At 44.2% G+C, this 20405-nt stretch overlaps 1 long non-coding RNA gene across 2 annotated transcripts in view; it reads right to left on the bottom strand.

Annotated features, from left to right (window-relative positions):
• LOC308622629 overlaps nt 1-20405 on the bottom strand; it is a 389291-nt gene that overhangs the window by 230861 nt on the left and 138025 nt on the right. The window lies entirely within an intron of this gene.

Genomic DNA, 20405 nt, shown 5'->3' with positions numbered 1-20405 from the left:
TGCCCCGTGGAGCCATTGCGGATGCCAGGAGAGAGGCCCTCATGAGCCAGCTTTGTCCCTGAATCATGTTGGGGGTGGGTTCGGGTGGGGGGACTTTAAAGGTTACTCTGCAGACCCAGTCGTTTTACCAGTAGAGACCCAAGAGAAGCAGTACTTTCTGTCTAGCGCTTCCCACGCACTTAGTTTTTCTCTTCATCTTAAGATTTATCACATTGCATTGTGATTACTTATTATCTATCTGTCTCCCTAGGTCAGTTCAGACAGGAAACTCAAACTACTTTAAGCAAAAAAGAGACTTTATTGGCTCAGTAACCAACGAGGTCAGCTGGATCCAGAGGCTCCAACAGTGCTCTTGGGATCCAGTCTCTCTCTTTCTCAGTCCCGCCTTCCTTTGTGCTGGCTCTATTTTTCAGGCTGTTGAGGACAAATGGCTGCCAGCAGTCCTAGAAATCGATGGCCATGCATCCAGATCCAGAGGAAAAGAGAAGGCCCTTCTCTCTGCTAACCTGGCTAACGTTGGCTCCGGACCCCCCAGAACAAATTCTGTGGCTCTGATTGGTAAGGCCTGGGCACAGGCTTGTGGAGGTGGGTGTGAGGTCAGCCCTCCCTAATCTGCAGGGATGGAGACTAGGGGAGGGGGCCTGAGCAAATGACATTTGGGGCACCGTTGTTAGAAGGAGAAAGACTCGAAGCTGGGCCTGCAAAAAAGTTCATAGCCGCTGTGCTTCCTGACTAGAATTTGAGCTCTTTAATAGAAAGATGACGCCCATGAATTTTGCCTCTGCCCTGCTTCCTGGTACCATGTCTGGCAAAGCAGAGACTCATACACGCAGATTGGAGTGAACTGCTAATTCTTAGAAGGGCTGGGTCTAATTCCTAGTGTAGTGCTCTCACCCCCACGTTATCCCCCCTTGGTGACATGGTGGCTTCTGGAAAGGGTTAAAATTATCTCTGCTTTTAGCCTGTTGTCCCTTCCATTTAAACAATTTATTAGAGAAAGTATTCTAACTTAGCTCTTCAAAGGCAGAGATGTCCATTGTCTTTTTTTTTTTTTTTGTGGTACGTGGGCCTCTCACTGTTGTGGCCTCTCCCCGTTGAGGAGCACAGGCTCCGGACGCGCAGGCTCAGCGGCCATGGCTCACGGGCCTTGCCGCTCCACGGCATTTGGGATCTTCCTGGACCGGGGCACGAACCCATGTCCCCTGCATCGGCAGGCGGACTCTCAACCACTGCACCACCAGGGAAGCCCCATTGTCTTTCTTAATTTTGGCCAATGTACTTTGGCAAATTGACTGACACACTGGTAACTCTTGGTAACTTACTGCTATACCAGATCTGTGGTTATAGTAGGGATCCAACATGGCTAAATGTGTTTATGTGTTTGTATTGGACACGTCTCATGAGCTTCCTTAGATGCTCTCAGCACTGTCTCTCAGCTCACAGCTGCTTACTGAACTCAGGCTCTGCTGTGGTTTTCATTCTCCGAGGGCCAATACCATCCTGCGGTCTCTGGGTTCTCCCATCAGGACTGAGCTTTGATGCGGCACCACACTGCAGGGCCTGGGCTGTGTCAATGGGGGCCAGATGGTGCAATGGGGTTATCTCCCTGTGGCATGCTCTTTGGCCAACGGCAAACAGGAGATGGATAGGAGCTGGGTAGAGAAATTTTCTCTCCTTCCTCCCTCCATGGGCTCTTTGAGGCCTACCGTGAAGCCATGGCCAACATAGTAATTCATCACTTGGCATTGCTTCTTATCCTGCCTCAGTTCTCTTTCCTTTTGTGTTCATTGCCATGGGATCGCACCTCCCAAAGAAAGCCTCAGGACTTCATTCCCGCTTCACGTTCTGTTTTCCAGGAAAGCTGGTCTAACACATTACTTTGTTTTTATGTGACGTTTTCTCTCAAAGCTGCTGAAAAGGTTTTTAAGTTCAATTATCTTGATTGGCTCTAATAAAATGGGGTTTCTGTTCCTTTCTACTTGTAAGAGGGATAAACTGAGACATACAGTGAATGTAACTTGCAACCTTACAGGCTTCATCACTGACCCACTTAACACAGAATCTGAGTTTCCTGTCTTCCCTTTCAATACTCTGCTCCCAATCACAATATAAATCTGGATCTGCACATACAAAGTGCAGAGAATAATTGGGACAATTACCTCAATCATTCAAGCCAGGCAACCAAACCTAAAATAGCTGCATAACTGAGCTCAATGTCTTCACTTCACACTGGGCTTCTAGAAACAGCCAGGCAGGTCACCTGAATCTTGCCATGATGTTATCAGTGCTACTGGTGATGGCAGGTATATATTTTTTTATGCAGTTGATTTCAATTCTTGAAATATTTTGCATTATGGGCCAAATTCCTTTGCTTTTTATTTTTTATTTTTTTATATTTTTTTGTGGTACGCGGGCCTCTCACTGTTGTGGCCTCTCCCGTTGCGGAGCACAGGCTCTGGACGCGCAGGCTCAGCGGCCATGGCTCACGGGCCCAGCCGCTCCGCGGCATGTGGGATCCTCCCGGACCAGGGCACGAACCCATGTCCCCTGCATCGGCAGGCGGACCCTCAACCACTGCGCCACCAGGGAAGCCCTCCTTTGCTTTTTAATTAATGGAGATGAAAAAAATAAAGTTCCAGGAAAGATAATAGAATTTTGACAGGTGGGTAAATGTCATAATTATAAATAAAACGTTTCAGATTTGCCCAGTGGCACACTATAAACATGAAGGTAAGTTTAACGAGTAAGTGGCTAGTTTGTGCTCTGGTGTCATACTGATTTCAAAGTGGTCTCTTGCCATTGCTTTCCGGTTCTGGGTTTGCTTAAATGAGTTTTGTTTGTTTTTAAGATTTGAAATTATACTCAAATACTTATAGAAAACCAATAATAAAAAGGAATCTATTATGAAAAAAAAAATCTGATGGAATAAGTTCCAATCCAAACCTGAAAGGAAAACGTTATTTTTTTCTGGCCTTTTGCCTGCGTGGCGGTTGACATTCAGGGTGGGGGAGATTGAATTGCCCTGTTTTATATCAAAAATTATTAAATTAATAATTGTGTTACACTGGGGATCCTACTCTCTTTCAAGAATTTTTAAAGCACCACTGAGGTCCTGATGCTTAGAATGCAGTTGCTTGATCGTGTTACTATTGTCAGATACCATAATGTACATTCATCTAGAAAAGGCAGTGCATCAATCTAGCATGAAAGTCACTTCTGCACATTATAAGCCTGAGTTGTAAATGTCAAACCAATATTAAGAGCACAATAGTGTTTTCTGACACCTATTTAAAAGTACATGAGTGGTGACTATTGTAAAAAAAATAGCCAATCATATAAACATTTCAACAATATAAAGTAGAAGAAACTCAGTTTTAATGAAATGTACATCTAAAAGAACTGAAGAAAAGTTTTAATTTGCTCGATGTTTGCAAACACGTCAGATTGGAGAAGATGGTTTTAGATTCTTGGTTGGCCCCCAGCTTAGATTTTGATTTTCCCTGTGGTCTGGGTCATGGAAGAAACCGGGAGAAAGATCGAGACCAAAGATGGAAGATCTTTACTAGGAACTTATAGAAAGGGCACAAGTATATTCTGTCATGGCAAGACTGACATGAAATATTACTTATGTTATGTAGTTAAGAATTAGAGAGAGACTGTGACTTAGCCATGGAGTCCTTGGTGAGAGAGACTGTTAAAAAGAATGACATCTTTTAGCATCATGAGTTTGTCTGTGGCTTACACCAGTCTCACTTAACCTTTTGGCTGAGTTCCATGCTCATATATTCACCTTTAAAATGACTATAAAATAGATCAGGTGTTGACCAATTCTTATGGAAAAGTAGGCATTTAAAATATTCTGATCAAATATATTGAACAAACAAAAACCAAGATGAGTCAGATTCTTTTGATTCTTTCATCTCTACAGTCTTAGAAGAAACGTAGAGATTTCAAAAAGCTCCCCCTTCCCTGGAAAGATAAGTAGGTTCCAGAAAGGAATAAGAATTAGCTGTTTTGCATTGTGAACTTGTCAATGCCACCAGATAGAGAAACAAATGATGAAGGGCAAGAAAACTGAGTTTTGGGCCTTGGAACCACATTTAAAACAAAAGTCTTCTGCCAAAGATTCTTGAATATCCACTCCCTTTTAAATTATAATAAAAATAGCATGAAATTCAATGAAACACATTCATTTTCAACATACAAATAACGCTAGACTTTTGGTTCCAATTAAAGGCACAATTTCCCAGGGCAGCTGAAGGCTGCCTTGTGAGAATTTGCCTTTTCCTTTGTTTCTTTTTTTAAACAAATAATTAGGCAGCATTTTAGTACAAGCTGCTTCAGTTTCTAAATGCATAACAGGCAATAAAGGGTAAAAGTTAGAAAAAAGAGATTATGGGACAGAACTTGTTTGACGATTAGTTCCTTCAGGCAATGCAGCACCATGATGCCCAGCTTCCTTTTGGAACAAGATGAACCTTTTCTCCTTACTTAGTTTAAGCATTAATCAAATGTCAACAGACTGAGAAAAGTCATCTGTGACTGGCTTGTTTTCATGTGGTTCCCGTTCATCTTTTGGGCTCTGTGGCTTTCTTAACCCAGCTGATGACTGGACATTTCAGGGATGAGTCATTTTTAAACTTAGTAACACGCCTAGCCATCTTTCTTTCTTACCTCTTCCTTTTTTCTCTCCTATTTCCTTCCATTCCTTCTCCTTCTATCTTTAAGAACAAAACAAGTGTTGAAAATTAAAGGGCATAATATTTTTTTAAAGTTGATCATGCAAAAGAAACAAGATAAATCCTAACTATTTTGATTGAATTTATAGTCCATTCAATACTCAATACTCCTAACCTGGGTTAATTTTACTTTTAGATAGACTTTTCTTAGCTAAGTTCCTTTCTAAAAAGCCAATTTTCTCCTATATAATGGTTATTCTAGTAAAGTCATTTTATATTATAATCCAGGGGTCTAGGAAAGTAAAGCAAGGATTAATGTGCCTGTGTATCTTTAATCTGTAGTCTAAGATCACTGCTGAGGAACAAAGTCTTGGAAAAATTTAGCCTCATTACTGTTTTGGGATGACAGCTGTCTGTGTACTTTTTTTTTTAAAGCTATTTTGTTGGGGATGGTTTTCTGCTTTTATTTTATTTTTTTCTTGATCTATTTATTTTTGGCTCCGTTGGGTCTTTGTTGCTGCACACAGGTTTTCTCTAGTTGCGGCAGGCGGGGGCTACTCTTCATTGCGGTGCGTGGGCTTCTCATTGCGTTGGCTTCTCTTGTTGTGGAGCACGGGCTCTAGAGCGCAGGCTCAGTAGTTGTGGCGCACGGGCTTAGTTGCTCCACGGCATGTGGGATCTTCCCGGACAAGGCCTCGAACCCGTGTTCCCTGCATTGGCAGGCAGATTCTTAACCACTGTGCCACCAGGGGAAGCCCTGTCTGTGTACTTTTAATAGATCAGTTCTATTCATCTTTTCAAATGAGCTTTTCCAAAATGCTTCCACGAATTGCTAAGAATACACTTCTCATATGTAAGTTTGTTATTTAAGGCTGATATATTGGATTTTTTTTCTAGTCAGTTGTTTTTGGTTATTCTGATACTTTCTGTATCCCAATTCCTTCAAAGTTTTCTGTTTTATCAGGAGAGCTGTATGTGTGGCTAAAAAAATGGTGGATAATTTTAACAATAATGTAGTTTTATTTACCTTTGAATATGGGTCTATGTGATCTTCAAGAACTTTGCAACATCCCAGGCAATATGTTGGAACCATGCTCACTGAATCTGTCTCAGTGAAGATTACAGGTGGTCATTCAAGTCCCCACTTCCTATCCCTTTCTGGAGAGAGACTAAAAGAAGTAACTATCAGCACAAGGTGACATTTATATTTCTAGCTTTAGAATTTTCTGAACTTGGGGCGTGGGGAAGGAGTTAGGTATTTTTATGTCAAGTGCCTCTTACATATAAATATGTCAAGTGCCTCTTACATAAAGCCTTATGGTTTGCATAGAAGTGAAAAATGAAAGATGGAAGAGTGGTGTTTGTGATGGATTTGATTGTTCTTTTATGTCTATAAAAGGGGACATGAAAGGAGTAAGCTAATTCACAGTTGGGCCAATCCACTCACATAGTGAGAGTGAATTGTCTGAACTTATATATAAAGACTAAATAGTCTTTTTATTCCAACTATTTATTCCACTGAAATTGAACTGTACCAGGCTTGGTTTAAGGTTATCTCCAGTGTAACGAGTCATGGGGAAATATTCTAAGAATAAACAATTCAAAGAAAATACTACTCAATGGATATCATACACAAGGAAGGAGGCATCACTGTTATTGAGGGCCCAAAAGACCATTTGATTTTTACTAGCACAATGAAAAGAAAATCAGGAAGGGCCCAGTGCCTAATATAATAGATGTTGGAACATGAAGCCAGAGAGGACTATGTAGAGTCCGAGGTGGGTACAAACAATCAGGAATTCCTTGAGAAGGTGGTGAACAAAGACAGTTGTCTTTCCAACACAGACAATTCCATATTCAGATCTTATACTATTGGGCGTTTGACTGAGAAATGTTTGGAAACCGTTGTCTATGGTAAGACCAGAAATGTGAGCATCTCACAATACTGGGTCTGAGGTCCTTGTGAAAACTTATGAAGAGAAGGGATGGATTTATAGGACACTGGATGGTGCCATAGAGCCACAGGATGGGAATCCATGCTCCCAGCCAGCATCCAGGAGCTCCAAGCAGCTGCTGACTGGGGGCTACTCCCAGTGGTGTTTTCAAGGTAATCCATCCTGAGCAAAATGCTCCCAACATCTTTGGATTTAGTAACTGAAGTTCCTTTTTAATGCCCCCAGGATGTTAGAGCTCTTTGTGTGTATCTCCACCAGCCTGTCCAGTCCCTTAGCTGGGTTTCCTCTGTTTCAGTATGAAAATGTGCACTGATCACAACTAAGGACCTGCAGAGCAATTTGGAAATGTTCACTCCTTAGTGAACTAATAGTGCTTCCCATGACTCCTGCAGTTCTGTTGGTGCAGATGGCAAAGGGCTGGCTCCTGAGTATGTCTTCCTGAGGCTGGGGAGCAAGAAGTGGATGATCAAGTTAGCCTCCTTCTCTCTCTCATTATCCTGTCCATTGCTCCTATGCCTATTCTCCCAGTGCCCCAAACCTGGCTAATTCTGAATTTCCCCAGGCATTGTCCTCATGTAGGTGGTACATATCTGAGGTCCAGCATCTGGGTGCTCGAGACCAGAGTATTGCTGTGTGAACAGGTTTCAGCCACCCCAGTGGAATTTACGCTCAGGATGTGCAGGACCCCAGCAGAGCTTTCAGAATGAAGGAAGAAAGAAGCAATAGAAAAGAGATAGACATCACGGCCCTGGGAGCACGGAGACAGCTTTATGTACATGTTTTTACAGGATGTGGCTAAACATTTTGTACGGTTCATGTGGAACACATGAAGCACTGTCATCCCCTCCCTGATGTGAAGCAGAAGTATTGCAACACAGTGGCCCGGCTGTGGCGCTTGGCAGCCATGCTCTCCAGCGCTCAGTTTGGTACTAAGTGCTATCATTACTATTTGTAAGTAGCTCCCTGTGATGTGAAAAAGCTACCAGGGAAACGGCAGCCATCCCAAATGTGGCCATCCCAGAACACAGAAGGACCACCGGGCATCTTTGCAGGTTGCTGTCGAGGCTCTGATTCACTTCCCGCTCTCAGACAGAATCCAGAGAGGGAAGGAGGGGGAAAGGGTCAGAGGGAGGAGGGGGGTTTTTCCCAGTCAAGCCAGGAAGCTCAGGGACCCCTCCTTTGCAGTCCTGGGTCTTCAGTGTGATCAGCTGTGCCGAGGAGTCTTTGGGACCAACCCAAGTTAGCCTGTGAGTCTGGCCTCGGGGCAAGCAGTGAATGAGGCAGAAAAACAGAGAAGTGGGAAGTGGTTGCTTGGTGCTGAGTTTGGCTTAGTGTTTAGAGCTCCACTGGAGCTTTCAGGCTCCCAGCAGAACTCAGAGGGGAATGAAACCCACAGGAACCCAAACAAAGTTAAGGCTTGGCAGGAAACCATTGGTGGGGCCTCATGGCTTTTCACACAGTGCGGCCCGAGGCCTTTCGGGGGCTTGAGCCACCTTTCACCACCAATCCCGTTTCTTTGGACTCACTGGAACCAGAGTCATTGAGTGTATTCAGTCAGGACTCCAGTTTTCCCAGAAGCAGAGCCCCCTTCTCACACCCAAGACTGTGTCCTCGGCTGGCGAGTTATTATTTACCCCTGTTGCCCAGCCAGGCAAGGAAAGCTGGGGTTGTTTTTGTGAAGAAACTCACACTGGGATTGAGGAGATGTGAGGGTTGGAAAAGGAAAATATGAACAGAGATTTGGAGCCGAGACTCTCCGACTCTGTTGGGTGAGCCCCCTACCCCGGCCCCCCTTTCTCTCTAATAGTCCTAGAAAAACAGAGGTGATGTCGTCATAGCAGCTGCTGATGGCCTGACAGACAGTTTCCGCAGCGCTACATGAGGCCCTTTGGTGTCCCTGTCAGGAGATTGGCAGCTGAATGACACCAATGAGGCCAGGCCCGTATTCCCTCTGGGAATGCAGCCCTAATTGATAGACAGAGGCAAAGAGAAGGATTGTTTTTGAACCTGAAAAGAATCCCCTTTTTCTCTCCCTAAAGCTCATGCCCCTACTCTCCACAGCTCTATTTTTCCCTCCCCCCGACACTTTTTTTTAAAGGTGTTTTGTTCCAGAGCAGTTACAGAGCTTAATGGAACTGAATGACTTTTACCCTTCACAATCTGTCAGTCAAAAGCCTGACTCCAGGACGGTTAAATAAAGTCCTTTCAGAGGCAGACAGGAGAGGAATGTGTCAGTCAGGCAACAGACCCCGTTGTGTTTTCATCTGTCAGAGGGGTGATGGGAGAGCGGTGGGCCCCAGGCAGGACGAATTCCCAGCAGCCGCTAAGAGGCCTTGACAAATCCAGGTGTGGAGCCAAAATGTCACCCAATCACAAGCATTCTTGAGGTGTGGGCTCAGGGCCCCCAGGCCCTCGCGTTTGCAATCAACTATGAGATGTTTGGGCAGACTTTCAGCACAGGTTTCATACTAAGCATTTTTAACATAAAACCAGCCACTAAGTGCTGGGTATCTGTACAAGGCATGGCTTTCAAATTACTACACTGCTTAGCTGTGAGCCCTGCAGACAGTAATCCTCTGGCTGAAAGGTCTTCAGGTAGACTCCAATTCCAAACCAATTTTGTTGAGCCACTTGGGTTTTTTTTCTAATACTCTCCCTTCACATTATACGACAATCCATGAATCTTGCCCATTAACTTAAAATTGCTGGGCAATTTTTTCTTTCTTTTGAGGGTTCTGAACAGTTGCTTTTGTTCACTATGGATCCAGAGCTTTACACTGAAAATGTCCACTGTTAAACATCCTAAAGATCTATTATGGGGCTTCCCTGGTGGCACAGTGGTTGAGAGTCCGCCTGCCGATGCGGGGGACGCGGGTTTGTGCCCCGGTCCGGGAGGATCCCACATGCCGCGGAGCGGCTGGGCCCGTGAGCCATGGCTGCTGAGCCTGCGCGTCCAGAGCCTGTGCTCCGCAACTGGAGAGGCCACAGCAGTGAGAGGCCCGCGTACCACACACACACAAAAAAGAAAGATCTATTATGTTTTGGTGACATTTCCTTTAAGGGCTTTCCCTGCTCCCACAAAAAAAAAAAAAAAAAAAATAGAGAAGGATGAGTGTGGGATGAAATGAGGTAGAGGGCGTGGAGACGTTAATATTTAAGTAAACAGGGCTTGTTCTCATCAGTGTCCTACTAAACACCACACAGATCTTTTGACCCAGGACTGAAGTTCTAGGTGTTCAGGTGGGAAAGCCACACACAGACCTGGACGAGTGGACTGTTTGTGGCCCTGGGGCCGGCAGGAGAGGAACTCTGTCTCAACTCTGAGGACTGTTTTGGCTCCAGGGTGAACTTGGGCATGTTACTTTTTACTTGCTCGTTTTCTTCCCTCTTCTTGGGAGATTTTCACATAAAATAAAGGGATTTCCGTCTCCTCCCTAGTTTTTTTTTTTTCTTTGATGGGCTACCTTCCACCTCCTAACACACTATTCCCAAAATAGGCAGAGTCAGCACTGATTCTGTCTCTGACTTTTTCCCCTTTTCACCACAAGGTCAGATCTAGGTATTGCGGTGTCCATCTCCTAACCATTCCTGGGACCACTCAGGACACTTAGTGTACGTACCTGGGTACATCAGGCAGTGAGAAAGCTCCCCCTCTTCTCTCCTTCCTTCCCTCTTTAGCCAAAATGTAGACACTGTGTTTTCTCCTATCCGTGTGTTGGGCCTCTAGGGATAAGCTGGTTTTAGACAAACTAAACTGAAATTCAGAAGGCCTTTGGCACAGACTATTAATAAACTGTCAAGTTGAAGAAGTCCAAAACGTGGTTAAAATAAATTGGCGCATTCTGTGTTAGGAAAGCTAAACATTTTCCAAAGAAATGGATTTTCATCATTTTGCCACAATATAGGAGATTAGAGAGTCAAAAGAGGCTAGACCTGAACTGATTAACAGCAACAAAGCAGAACAGCTCATTTCTACCTTGGGCCGAGAACACACTTCCTTTATCCTCACAGATCAAGGTCTAGGAGCTGCCTTAGAGCCTACTGTTCTTCCCGCTGTCGACAGGGACTCTGAGTGAGATTTCAGGCCCGCAGAAAACTTCCTGGGAACAATATTCCTCTAGAATATTAATGAGGTCTTCAACTTCGGTCCTAGAAATATGTGCTCGGAGGCTTCCTGAGTCCATCCTTCACTGATTATTAATGATCTGCCACACTTGGAAGAAAAGCCACTTCTCAGCTCGCTTTCTGCCTGCCTTCTCTTCCCTCAGCCTAAGCAAACATCATGTCTGGAGCACCGCTGGGAACACAGCAGCCTTCTACACGAGGGAAACTGTTTTTCCTTTATGCCTGAGACTGAAAATAGATGCCGGGGCTTCTGTTTTTAAAATTAGTGGCTACACGAAACTTTCAAGCAAAGGCTAACTGCTTTTGAAAATGGCAATGCGTACTCTAGCGGGGACAAAACTTCTTAGGGAAAGCCTTCGTTCCTCCAAATTCTTCGTAGGTGGCACTCAGAAAGTTGCTCTGGTTAAAAAGCAAATAAACACATACACAAATCCCAAACCCAAAATGAACACAAATCCTACTTGTTGCTCTGGCAGTCCCCAAATTCAGTCCATTAAAACACAATTAGGAGCAAACAGTTTTTCATCCTTCCTGTGCCATTTCCTACACCTGTGGGTGGGGAAAGGCAGACAGCAGCTTGTTGCTAAGTCATGCTCCTGTCATGCGGTGCTGACGCCTCAGAGTTGGTTTGCTTGTGCCCACATCTAAGCAAAACCTCCTGTCCACTCAGTTCCAAATGCAGTCAGTCCTGTGGTTTGACGGTGCATGGACACGACATTCACATATTGGCTATAATACATCTCTCAGCCTTCATACTTAAATGTTTCTTGTTAAGCATATATCCAGCTGGGTTTTCATTCAGATGCCTGCTAAATCTTTTGTCTTGGATATATGCTATAAGGAACACAATTTCCTTCCTAGAATTGTATATGGAAGCAACCAAAAGCCACATTTGAAAGTCTGGTTAATAATGCTAAATTCATTCTTTTTTTTTTTTGACTGATTCAGGTTTGAAATTCCTTTGAAAAAGTCTTACTATTTTAACGTTTGGCAACTTTAGTGCCAATTCTGCAATAATGCACTCTTGGAGTTTCATCTCAAGATCTCTAAACCCAATGACCAAAAAGCCCGAGGAGTTGTCTGTACAGGCAGTGCTGGGGGAAACTAGGTGTGAGTTTGTAAATCAGTACATTAGTGACTTGAGGTTAGAACAGGCTCAGAAGCTTGACCACCTGCTAGTCCAGTTCTTTTTGTCATTAGTTCTTACATGATTTTTAGTCAAATCAGATCACCTTTCCCATTGATTATTTGAAATAATAATCCCTGTAATGACAATTATTAATTATATTGATTAGACATTATTGGTATAATAATAATAGTATGTGCTCCCTGCCTTTCATATAACTTCTGTATACATTAGCTTGTTTAAAAGACAAAAACCCCCTGTTTGGGGAAGTGTTTATAGCAGTTAAGAGTATGGCCTCTGGTGACAAACTGCCTGTTTTCAAATGCTGGTCCTGCCACTTACTACGTGTGATCCTCGTCTCTAAAATAGAGGTGATAGGGCTTCCCTGGTGGCACAGTGGTTGAGAGTCCGCCTGCCGATGCAGGGGACACGGGTTCGTGCCCTGATCCGGGAAGATCCCACATGCCGTGGAGCAGCTGGGCCCGTGAGCCATGGCCGCTGAGCCTGTGCATCTGGAGCCTGTGCTCCGCAACTGGAGAGGCCACAGCAGTGAGAGGCCCGTGTACCGCAAAAAAAAATAATAATAATAAAAAAAATAAAATAAAATAAAATAGAGGTGATAATAGTATGCACTTCGCAGGGTTGTTGTGTACCTAAATGCGTTCACACACAGAAAGCCCTTAGAACTTCATCTGGCACATTGTAAGTGCCTAAAAGGTTATTACTTATTATTATTTTGTTCCACTGTGTGTAGCCTGCATTAATAATTCAAGGAGTAGTTTCAACCAGTTAGGAAGAGCATTCTTTACCAATAACAATAAGCATCCTACCTTTCCTCCCACCACCATTCATCGCCCAACTCGTTGTTCTGTTGGTATAGAAAGTAGCCCAAGGCTGGCAGCAGTGAATTTCTAGTGAGTGAGTGGGTTTTTAAAACCTTCCAGGGAAAGCTCACTGGTGAGCAGCTCACCTGAAAGGGAAGGTGTTCCTGAGGCCCCTAGGATGGCACCTGGCCCTCTGGATCCCTGTGCATTCTTCTTGCCCTGCAGTCTCCAAAGTGCTGGGCCCGGACCTTGAGGGCCGTATTCTTTCAAGATGTTTGACTCTGGGGCTTCCCTGGTGGTGCAGTGGTTGAGAGTCCGCCTGCCGATGCAGGGGACATGGGTTTGTGCCCCAGTCCGTGAAGATCCCACATACCGTGGAGCGGCTGGGCCCGTGAGCCATGGCCGCTGAGCCTGCGCGTCCGGAGCCTGTGCTCCGCAACGGGGGAGGCCACAACAGTGAGAGGCCCGTGTACTGCAAAAAAAAAAAAAAAAAGATGTTTGACTCTGGTCTCATTAAACCTGTCTTGGTTCTCCCCCAGGCTGCTCTTGATCTTCACTGTTAAGTGCCATGGCAGGATATTAAAGTGGCCTCCTCTGTTAAGAAAATAGTCTTGAAACTAGAGAAGACCTCTTAGCAGGGTACTCGCATGGCTGCCCAGTGAGGGCATTCTCAAAAACCAAGACCCCCTCCCTTGGCCCATCCTGGGGTATGCTCAGGCCATCACATACAGTGGATGCAGTCACACCCTCTGGGAATCAACCACAGCCAGATTCTACCAGGGCGCTGTACCCACTGCTTCCTAATTGCTACCAGATCTGCCACTTTCCTTTCAGGAAGACAGCTAGGTCCACCAGCCATGCGTACTGGCCTATTTACTGATAGGTCAGATACCCTTAATTTAATCCAGTTTAATTCAATAAATATTCATTAGTCATCTGTATATGCCTGTAATCATTTATTTTATCTTGTTTCCTATAAAGAACACCTTACATACATATTATCGAGAAAAAGAAAAACCTGCAGAATCAAACTATTTTAACTTCATTTTCTGATAACCTTGGTCCTCCACGAATTAATTCTGAAGCGTCTATCATTTTTACCTCATTTTAGAAATCAGCCTAGCATGCTCTCTGGTTCTCACCTCTTGCAGGTTCACCCGGGTGTGGTGGGTTTGCACCCATGCCCACACACACCTTTGTTCAGTTAATGGTGAAATAAGGAGCGCCTGACTTTGAACCTTGTCTGTGTCTGACCTGGCCGCAGTATAGTTCACAGGCATGATGCAAGTCAGAACTAACTGGCTCATGTGGAGACCAGATCCATTCGGCACAGCCAGAGGGTGCACTAACTCCCGTGGCCCCTCGGCCCGGATACGAGGCACTCTGCCCATACAACCTGCTGCCGGGGGTGGGGGAGGGTGGGGTTGTCCAAATCAGAGTAAGTAGTGGTTTGGTCTTTCAGTCTCATGAATACCAACTTTGCAATGAGGACAGTTTGTAAATCAGCAAACAAGTTGTTTTAGAGTGCTCAGGCAGGATGGTGGGCACATGGAGATGGGCTGAAAAGGAGATATTGGACCTCTGTGGTTTTGTCTGCCTCCCTTCCCTTTCCATTGGGAAACTGCTTCTTCTCTATCCTAGATGGTTCTGGTGGATTGTTAATTATTGAGCCTCATCCCTGGCTGTCTTAGTCTGTTCAGGCTGCTGTAGTAAAATAGCATAGCACTGGGTGGCTGATAAAGAGTAGAAATTTATTTCTCACAGTTCTGGAAGCTAGAAGTCCGAGATCAGGGTGCTGGCACAGTCAGGGTCTGCTGGGAGCCCTCTTCCAGGTTGAAGACTGCTGACATCTCCTTGTGTTTTCACACGGTGGAGAACAGAAAGAGGAAGCTCTCTCCCTTATAAGGGCACTAATCCCAATCATGAGGGCTCCACCCTCAATTACTTCCTGAAGGCCCCACCTGCTAATATTGTCACGCCGGGGGCAGGATTTCGACATACGAATTTTGAGGAGACACTAATATTCTGCCTATAACACAGGCCCTGCCAGGGGGGTAGACCCATGACCTAGACCTGGCTGAATCCAGTCTTCCTCTCCACAGGGATTGGGTCAAGGCATGGGCAGGTGGCCTAAAGTAAGGTCAATCATGTCCTTTCATGAAAGCCAGTCTGTGGAAACTGGGACAGATTTAGGGCCTCGTGCTCTTTCATATAGAGATAGCCTATGATAAGAAAGAATGAGGCCAACATACAAAAGAAGAGAGACAGGTAGAGAGATGGGGCAGTGGAGGGTGGGGAGAGAAAGAGAGAGAGAGAGAGAGAAAGACAGACAGATAGACAGAATATTGCTATTACTTGAGTCCCTGTGCCTAAAAAAAAATCCACTCTTTAACTTCCCAGTTTATGAACCACTAAATCCACTTTTCTGCTATGGTTGTTTGCATTAGGTTTCTTTCACTTACAGTGGAAAGCTGCCTGACTAACCTACTAGGTTTAGCTATTCTTCAACTAACTACTTGGCTTTGGCAATCTCTTAACTAATGCACACAGCTCTTCCCTCACTCGTAAGTAGAGTTAAGTCTAGCTACATGGTGGGTCCGCTGTGCCTCTTAGGAAATGTTCGTGGAATAAATGTAGCTAACAGTATAGGGAGAGTTAGTAAGTATTGGGTTTAACTATGAAATCGCCAATATTTGATCATTTTGACCTACAAAAAAGCAATTTCACATTGTTAAAGTAAGAGAATTTTTAGCTACTGAGAAAACAGAGCCACATTTCAGTTACATTTATTGAGGCCCTGCTTTTTGCAGGCCTCGTGCTGGATGCTGTGAGGACATTAAGGTGGAAAACGCAAGGTTCCGCTTCTCAGGGAGACTAGAGCCTCCTGAGGGACTTACAACTTACTAAGAAACTGTTGCTAGAGTGTTGGCCTCACTCCATACACTGATGAAAAGATTTTTTTTTTTGAAGATTTCATCTTTATCCATGAAATGTGCCACGTATAATCTAAGGACCTAGATAGTATCACTTTGAGAGAAGAGTTCTGTCACTACAGTTCCTAGAACCCCTCCTTTGGCAACCTCTCTCTTTGAACCCTTTTGGAGCTGTTATTCTTCAGCCCAAAGAGTCAAGCGTCAAAGAAAATATTGAACATGAATATGCCTTTTCGATCATCTCTGTGCCAATTCATCCTGTCCCCATGAGAATTTTCTCCTTTTGTCCCCTTTGTCTGGGAGAGAACCAACTTAAAAATTTATCTGTGCTTCATCAAATCCTCAACTCACATCAAGCAGAGGCTGAAGAATAAGTAATGGGACATAGGCAAAGAATAACAAAAATTTTGCTATGACTTCAATCTACGTGTGACTGGGCTCTCCCACTAAGTGGCACTGGAAATGACCTTTCATGCTTCTTCTGTCCATATTTCTTGATTTAGATTTCTAGATCTGGTACAGCAGTCTGGTGTGGTGGTGATTTTTTCTAAATATCTCAATTTCAGGGTACTTGCTCACCAGTTCTCCTCCACATAACGTGTACTTAAATACAGAGCCAGAGCCTGGCAATTTGCCGAAATCAGGCTGGCTACTGATCTCAAGTAGAAAAAGAATTCCCTATCGAGAGCATAGTTCTTAACCTTCGTGGAGCGGTCATCTGGTTCACCTTCCTTTGCCGACTCACTGGAGCCTAATGACTTCTTCCCAGAAAGGGAACACTTCTCAGCTTTAAGCAAACAGCATTTACCTTCTTTTCTTATTTGTTTAAGGTGAGACATCTTCTTGTCCTGCTCCTTCTACTTAAAAAAAAAATCACCATCTTGTGGAATAACTATTTTGCCAAATCTGTCCATCAATATAGGGAACCTTGGGAGTGCCTTAGTGGACCTATAGAATAAGTGCTCTAATTTATGTCCGATGGACTTAAAGAGCAAAATGCATGTGGTAGGGGTCATGGTCACTAGCACACAACCCTGATGTTTTAACTTATCTTCTGCAAACAGGAGAGATGTTTTTCTTCCAGGTGTACATAAATACAGCAGTTCAATGCAGTCCAAACTGTGGTATGCGGCTGCAGAACCCTCTGGCTTTGCCAAACCCTCATGCTCGTGTACACACATTTTACAAGGGGGCAGTCCCGTTGCTAAAGGAACTCAAGTCACTTTTTCGTGAATGTCCATTGATTGGCAGGAATGCTGGCTGTTTTAAGTATCATATTGTTCCATGGTGAAGAATATTTTTTATTGCTAGTTCAATAGCATTTCACAGTTATTAAACCAGAGTCATTGTCCCTGGAGGCTCCCAAAGGTTCAGAAACTTTGGGGCCTGCCAGTTATCCCCATTGTTTCAATGTGGCTGTTATACTCTGACTGTGGCACTTAAGGTGTTTTGGGGGAAATGTTGAGAAAGAGGCTTTTCAAGGGTATTATTTATAGCCAACTTCTTTTCATAAATAAGAGTTTATGGGACCAAATTCAATCACAAAAAATTATTTTGAAATGCTTAAAAATGAAAACTTTAAGGAATGGTAGACCTGTGCTATTATAATTACACATGAAAGCATGCAGATTAAAAAAGGTTTGCTATATTAGATGTGGCAAAACATCTTATAAATCCCGAGAGAAATGCCTGCCCAAAGTCATTGCTACACCCAAGTAACATGATCCAAGAAGGAGATGAATGGATGTGATCAGTGAAGGGGTACATAGATTTCTCTGCAAGAAAGGCCTCCCCCAGCTTACTTAGTGGACAATGAAAATATCCCATAAGTGAGCTGGGTGGATGGCCTTGTACGACTGGCAGTTAGTGACAATTGAGGACTCGGCCAGGAGAACAAGGCAGCCCTTTGATGAACCTAAGTGTTAGTGTGAGGAGACAGTGCAGGGCCTGGGGCTGGTTCTTCAGTGTGAGATCCCAACAGGAGCACGTCGTCTTATGGGGGTCACCCCGAGGAGGAAACACTTAGGGTCTTTTACGAACACCCAACTTTCTGGGAATTTGACTCATGTTTCATTATATTTCCTGAGCACTGAGCTGGTTCGTGCAGATTTCACTCTGCTCAGCTCTTTGTGTACTTTCTGTATTGTTTTCTTTTTCTTCCTTGGAGAAGAGTTTGTGAGGCCCTGAGGACCACACCAACACTCAAGTCAGTGGATGCACAGCTCATCTTCTGCTGAAAGAAAAATGGATTCTTATTTCTCCTCAAGTATCTCTGGCAACAACTGGGTGTGGGCAGGAACTTGCGTTTATCTAAACAAAAACAGAAGATGTATGACCTATCTAAGCTCTTCTGGCCAACTCTTCTCTGATGGTACCACTCCATGGCAGGTTTCTGAGAATCTTTTATTTTTCTAGAACTTTAGAGGAAAATACTCTGTGCTTGATATTGTGGTCGATGAGTGTACGACGGTTGTGTGGGTTCTGGGTGGACATGGTTTTCTACTTCTCTTCATGAAAAGGAGACTCTCCCCATTCCTGGAAACTTCCTCTAGTTATTGTCTCTTCCCCCCTGCCTGTCCCCCATCCCAATTCCTGCCACTCTTTATTTCTCACCAACGGAAGTTACGGCTCCCTTTATGCGATATGGAAGGCATACCCCTCCTCGTGATAACATTGAGGGACCATTGTCTCCTGACCGCATCTTTCCATCATCTATAATGCACATTTTGTACTGTTAATTTATATGTCTTTAGTCCACATCTTACATTTTTCCTCCAAACATTTCCTGCATCATTCATAAGGAGTTTGCAAGGCTCTGCCTTTTAACATTTAAAAGAGAGAAGAGAAATCTTTAATGTTAATTCTAGACTACAACAATAAAACTACATTTTTTTTTTTTTTTTTTTTGTGGTACGCGGGCCTCTCACTGCTGTGGCCTCTCCCGCTGTGGAGCACAGGCTCCGGACGCGCAGGCCCAGCGGCCATGGCTCATGGGCCCAGCCGCTCCACAGCATGCGGGATCCTCCCGGACCAGGGCACGAACCCACGTCCCCTGCATCGGCAGGCGGACTCCCAACCACTGCGCCACCAGGGAAGCCCAAAACTACTTTTTAAGAAAGAAATGTAATGGTTGAGTTTTCTCTTTATCAAAACAATCTCACTTTTGTCAGTGTTGAATCCTCCCTTCCTGTTAGTATTTGCTCAAGGAGCATTTGTGAGATGACTTGAATAAAATGGATCAGTATCCGACCTTAAAACAATAATATCTTATAGAAAAAACCTGGAAGGATATATACCCAAACAATAGCATGGTTAGCTTTGGGGGATTTGGGTCATTTTTTCTGTCTTTTTCATACCTTTCTGTATAGTGTGAATTTGTTCTTATACTAAAAAAAGAGGCTATTTTACACATAACCTCCCCCCACAAACTGCTTAGCATTATGGTGGTTTTGTAAGGAAGGGGTTATTTGTGAGGAGGTTGTGCCTCCAAAGAGGAACGGTGTGTAAGGGCTTAGTCTGCTACCTACATTCGTGTGTCACTCTGAGTAAATCAGATTTTCTCGTGTGTAAGATGAGGACAATGACCTCCACTTGTAGAAATTAAGGTGAGACTCTACTGAGATAACCCATGGAGAAAACGTTGATACGTGTGAAGTGCTATCCATATGGGAGGAATAACAATAGCTCTCCTTTGTTTGGGAGGAATCCGTGGGGCAAATGTAGACCAAGGATCTGAAACGAGGGCGTGTATACTTGGTGACCTGACACACAGGTTAGCATGAACGGAGGAGCCCTTCCCAGGAGCCTTTGAACTTGTGCAAGTAGCTTGATATTCTTAGTGGCTGCTTCCAGCACTGTTTTGTGAAGGGAAGGTGTGTGAGTGTGTGTGTGTGTGTGTGTGTTGGTACCCAAAGTGCTCAAAATGTAATATGCAATGACATCCAACTACATGCAAAAGTAATCACCAGAGCACCCAAATAACCCCACCAACTGACTGATCCAAGTGTTTTTGCAAAGTCTGGTTGATGTGGTGCCAGATGTTAGATAAAGTCACAGAAAGGTAAAATGATTAAAAAACAGAAACCAAAAACAAACACCAACAACAGCAGCCTCTCAAAGAACACCCAACTAACCCACTAAATATAACAGCGGTCCAGGTGACATAAACCCCAGTCGAGTGTTCCTGGCTCCCTAGGAAGCAGTGGATGACAGGGCCTGGCCATGGTGACAATAAAGTGACCTTCTGGAAGCAGAAGCAGATAGTAGAGAGCATGGGGGCGGGGGGTATACCTGGACGATCCATGGAGGCCCTGGACAGCCCTGGGTCCTGGTGATGATGTCCTGTCTGCAGGGGCTCAGAACAATTTTCAACACCACTCACATGCCAGGAGGGGCTGCTGCTTTCACAGGTCTGGACTGCTCAGCAGTGAAGGGGTTACGTGTAAGAGGGATCAAAGTATTACACTGTCATGTTGACAGTAGGTTGGGGAACTGGCTGTGCAGGGGCCTTAATAAATCTGCCCTTGACTTATGGACGAACATCATTCAGCAGAAAGTTATTTCTGCAGCGTATTGAGTGCCGTGCTCTGATTGAGTCACTGGAAGTTTACTTTAAAAGAAAGGTGGCAATGAGGAGAAGAGAATGGAAATTCAATCCACATGCAGTGCAGAGAACTATCCAGTAAATTCTTTCTCAGATAAAATAAAAAACAGAATGTGTAGGACTCTCAGAATATGGTACATTCCTTTGATTACTAAAATGT

The sequence above is a fragment of the Mesoplodon bidens genome, assembly GCF_964165515.1.
Source record: "Mesoplodon bidens genome assembly, chromosome: 9".
NCBI lineage: Eukaryota > Metazoa > Chordata > Mammalia > Artiodactyla > Ziphiidae > Mesoplodon > Mesoplodon bidens.
Note: the sequence above shows the minus strand (reverse complement) of the source record. Positions and strands in the feature narration are given on the sequence as shown.